We start from the raw sequence: 5435 nt of genomic DNA, 5'->3' as shown, positions 1-5435 counted from the left end.
TGAAGCTACATAAAAAAGCGTCCTCATGTCACTAACACTAATTAAAAATAGCGTCCAGAATTGAGTAGGTATTGCAATTTTTAACTCGCGAGTACAAAGGGGTCAGCTCATCGAAAAGCCATCGTAGTAAGGAAGCAAGGTTTTCGTGAAAAAGAAATAAATGATTGACACTCAGGCCTTCTGACATGGTTGAACTTAGAACTGCTAAGACACCAGCGAAAATGGCAGAACAAAATAAATTACAAGGGCAATTTAAATTGCAATTTGACAGAACTTTATTTGCAAGCGTATTAATCGGGACGCAGTACTAACGAATGCAGAAAACAAAACCCGACTGTTTGTCATTTGCGCGTTGGCATTCTTCTGAATAAATTAGCTTAATGAACCTTGGGAGGACTTCAGTTTTATTTCCGCAGACAAACATGGGGCAGCGCGTTCTGCGGCGGCTTCGTGTAGCGGCTGGAATGGCTTAGGAGCGGCCGCTTCATGCTGTTTGCATAAAAACTCATTCCTGCATTGCCCGAAGAGATAAAGCTTCCCATGGTTATGTAGTCATTCGATCAGTTCAGCGTCATAGGGTTGATATGCCTACTGTCATTTAAGTATTGTTTCGGAATAGTTCCAATAAAACACGAAGCACGGCCATTTTCTATCGCGACACTCTTCGTGTAGAAGCCCATGTATTCGGAGCAAACGGAAATTGCGACGGTGTTCATACGGAGTTCAGAGCAAACAACTCCCCGCTGAACTAACTAATCGCGAAAAGTAAATTAAACTCGGCGTACAGATAGACCAAATTACAACCGGTGGACTACCAGGGTAACAGAGTGGATAACGAAAGACGGGTCTAGAAGAAGGGAAAAGCCAATAACTCGATTGAGAAACGAAATCAGGAAATTCGGAGGCAAAGTGTAAGTCTAGTGCGAAAAGTAGCCTTGGTGTCGCCTGCCTATTCGCTGTTTTCATCATTATATAGCTTATTTTAGTGAATATTTCGTTAAAAGTGGTGTCAGTGTTTTTTTCTAACAAGGCAATCTTTTGAACGAACCAAACTTGCATTATGTCTTGATGGCCCCTTTAAAATTGATGGGAGAAACTGAGTAAGCGACTTTTGCACCCTGCGATGCCTAAGGCATGCGTACAAATTAGGTCCCGAGATTTAGGGAGAAACTCTGCGTACAAATATGTAAGCGATGGTGCTTCAGCAATATGGCACAGCAAGAAGACCTAATTCTGCAACCGTGTTTGAAGAAACTGACCAAAGCGTGCGTGTATTCGGGCTTGCGTGCGTGTAAACGACATTCACCTCATATCTTTAAAAATAAAAGTTCATTTATCAGTACCGCGGACCAAAGTAACACCCCACAGTTTCCGAAGCGGGGATCATAGCCTCTCGGCCCAGTTTGTAGATGTTATAGAAGTATGAGTGCGGAGTTTTGAATGAATGTTTCGTCTGCTATGAAGTCCAAGAGCTGTACGGATGATTAATTGTCGCTAGTAAATTTTGCCGCTGCTGGATATCAATGTAAAAAAGGAGGTGGGTGCTTAACAGATACAGTCACCTGCTGTGGAGAACGAAAACTGTCTCTGGCATATACTCAGCTCACTTGACATGTACCCACCCGGTGTATTTGCCACGGATAGACAGGAACTGCACGTCAGGTGCCAGCAATAACAATTTGGTTTGCTTGCCAGCCTTTTCAGCCGCAAGCTTTATTTCTCGAATTTCATGTACTCGTCAACTTTCAGAGGGAGAGGGTGACTTAGTTTTTACTGCCTCTAACGCTGGCGCGATAGTAAACGGTTAGCATAGAATCAGCAACGTCCTGATAAAAGTGTAGGTGGTGCTGCTGATACTACATTCTTATTCAACTTCATGAATAACGGAGGAAGAAAATGAAGTATAGGAGTGCACAAGACTAAGTGCGAGGACACGGGTGCGATCCCGCCGTGGCGGTCGCTTTTGGGATGGAAGCGAAAAACGAAAACGCCCACGTCGAGATATCGGCGAACGTTGAAGGTAACCAGTTGGCCTAAATTATTCCATAGGGCCTTCACTGCGGTGCGCCTCATGGCCGAGTTGCAGCTTCAGCCCGTAAAATTCAAAAATATGAACAAAAACGTCATAAGTGCGTAAGATTGTGTATGATCAGAGCAAGTCCGCGCCTATGAGTGAGACAGAAGCAGTGAAGCTTGTTCCCTTTTGCCTGCACCGGCATCGTAGGAAGGGAGCCAGAAAAAAACGTAAAGTAACGCGACTAAGCATCCGCATTTGCATATGCGGATGCTTAGTTTAGCTTAGCTTAGCTTTACGCTTTCGTGCCCTGAGCGGGCACAAAGTTGAGCCAATTTGCGTGCAGTAACTATGCCTCTTTAACGCCGCCATAGACGCCCGGGAGCCCCGGATGGCGGCGTCGTGGTCCTGGTACAGAAAGATTTGCTGCTCCCGCGACACGAGCGACAAGTTGATAACGAGCCAGGTAGCAGGCGGTGGCGTCATTCCTGCGACCGCTTGTTCCGCTCCGGGTGCTTCCTCGAGCTCTGTTACGCTCGACTTCCCGACGCAACCTAGCGACGGCCGTCTCCCACAGCTGTCGACGTAAGGCGTACGCGACGTCTTTGGGCACGCTTCGCCGAAAGCCTCTGCGAGGCAGCCCATGATGCGATGTAATTAATGATGCACACACGGCAATGACCTCAGTCTTTAGGAGGATGAAGAAAGTTTTCGCTGATGCGGGAGTGCTTTGCGAAAGGACAGTGTCCACAGTCTTTTTTGTTTTATATTTGTAGAGTGTAAGAGCACTTCTGTAATAAAGCAGAATTGCTTAATTAGGTTCCCTATTCCTATTCGTTCCGCCTATGTGTAGTCTTCCTGATTTATTTCGTTTTCGCACTAAGTACTTGTTTTAAAACAAAATGTATATGTGATAAATTCATCCTGGATTCCTTCGTGTTTCGCAATTTAACTGGTTTTCATAAGGCTCCATCATTATGCTAGCTTTTGAAAATTTGAGCCACCCGGCTGATATGTTTTGCGATGAATGCGATAAAATCGCTCAGTCAGTAAGCTGAGCGAAGAGTCAACGTTAGACAAACAGCGCTTTCGTAATTTCCCGTGTTCGTATCTTCATTTACGGTTAAACATTGCGCAGAGCGCTGGTATTTTACGCAAGACTTAGAACGGGCGCTTGTGCAAACTTGTATACCCATCGTGCACGAGGAGGAAATCGTTGCTTTCATAAACAGGGGCCATACAAGTGGCTGGGAGGGTTCTCCGCTGGCTGAAGGTCCTTCTATCCTGGAGGCGTTTGCCATCTAGTCCAAGATATGAATTGGACTGTGACCATTTATAGCGAATCGCTCCCCAGGGCACGCTTCGATGAGCGTATGACGCTTGAATTGGCATTTTGGGAGATGCGTACTTCTGGACGCCACCGCTATTCACAGTACCATAACATCGAGCTGACCCACTAAGTGGGTCACGCAACGTGACCCAGCCCTGGCCGAGAGGTGCGTGCGCATCAATCCAGACATTAAATAGGTCAAGCTCGAACGATGTTTACATCTATAGTCACCCCTAGCAGTGAGTCAGCACTGACGCTGCCACGGAGGGGATGACGAAACGAAATTAGGGCACCTTGAGGGCACCGACGAGAGCGACGTTATCGACAAAGATGGGAAACTTTATTTTTCCAGTTGTGATCCCAGAAAGAGCAAACTCCGGTGCGCCGTCAATACAGCCGGCCAGGTTTTCGATAGAGGGAATGAATTAGATGGGCAACCGTAACACGAATTATGTATCTACCCATAGCCAGGCGCATATATCTTCACTGCCTTTTGCGCTTACGTTTTAGGGTTTTGTTTCAGTGCACCATTGGAGCTATACAAAATTCACTACAGCACGAAATTAAAGCGGATAGTACCACATTTCTGAGGCATACTGTGAATGCGTGCGATAAATGTCTTACGTAAAACTGAAAATCAAAAACAGCCGACTTCCAACGCATCGCTGGCCATTTTGTGTTAGGTTTTACGACACAGAGACAGACGCTTATTTTGTACTTCCCTTACATGCCAATGGTGATCGGCTTATTCATCAATTACGTGAATTTTCGCACAAAAGCTTTATGCATGCCATAGCTTTATGTTCCAGGTGACTTCACAGCTTTTCTTAGACTGTTTGTCTTTGAAATGAGAAGGAAGCAAAAAAGTAACATTCCGAAGTTAATCGCTCTGTTCCTCTCCATGCTGTCATTCTTAAGGTTCCGTAGGAGTATATCCCAGCTGTGCTGGACATAATAATTTATCTGCTCTAATAATGAAACAGGTCTCATGAGTTTTTTTTTTTTTTTGTCTTCCTTGTAGCCTGCAGAAATTAGTACATTATTGCACCATAATATCATGTTATGTATTGCTTCACATGGTTGGGCTTGGTTGCAAGACCAACATACCAAAATGAAATACCATGAACAATTTATTTTGTGCACACTGCCGTCCATGTAGAAGCGCTGAAACGGGGGGTGGGGGGGGGGGGGGCAGGGGGGGGAGGTGGTGTCAAGTATTGGACCGTTGCAGAAGTAAAAATGAATTCATTTATTCATTTTAACCTCGTGGCATCTAAGCAGTCGGGCATATAATTTCCAAACGTTATTGGTACCACACTGTGTCGAAGATACAAGGACTTTCACTAATCTGCAAATTAATTACTTCATGTAAGCCTGAACGGAATGTTTCAAAAATCCTCTCACCCATTCAGTACTTTTTGAAAGACCCAAATCGCGATCATTATATGAATCTTTTCGCTCTCCCTCTCCCTGTCAACTTGCTGCTACGCAACTATTAGGAAAAGGGAAATTTCAGGCGCTTTCCTGCTTAATTGTAGTTTCATTTAGCGTCAATAGCAATTATTTTTTGTCTTGCAGAATTTCTTAAGTATCTGGTAGTTGGAACTTTTCATATAATTCCTCGTGTAGTAGCGACATTCCATATTAGGGGTTTAAAGTTGGCCGTATCGACGAAACAAATAACCACAACGTCAATGACTCTTTTCTTTGACCAAGCAGGGGCTGAGAAGCACCGGTATACCTGCCACTAACAACTTTAACTCTAAACCAAACGGCCATTCCAGCTAGGTAGTGCACAGATGGGCGTTATTTTGTGCGAACGTCATCAAGCCAAGGTGAGCCTATTAAAGTTAGTCCAGACAGAAAAATAGCTTAGTTAGCTTTGGCGATTCGATAAAAGAGAATGAAAACCTTGTATTAGCCCACGTAAGAAAGTCAAAGAAATGACCCCCAAAGTAACAACCCGGGGGAGGCACCCCCCCAGTGACGTTGAATGGGCGTTCTTATAAGTAGAGGCCTCAAATCGAATTCGAAATGATATAACTGAACCCTCCACAAAAAACTATTGCGGTGTGGGCTGAGAAGTTTCTA

The sequence above is a fragment of the Haemaphysalis longicornis genome, unplaced genomic scaffold (assembly GCF_048455015.1).
Source record: "Haemaphysalis longicornis isolate Haplotype H1 unplaced genomic scaffold, Haemaphysalis longicornis Haplotype H1 scaffold_1, whole genome shotgun sequence".
Taxonomy (NCBI): domain Eukaryota; kingdom Metazoa; phylum Arthropoda; class Arachnida; order Ixodida; family Ixodidae; genus Haemaphysalis; species Haemaphysalis longicornis.
The sequence above is the reverse complement of the archived record's forward strand: the minus strand, read 5'-3'. Positions refer to the sequence as shown.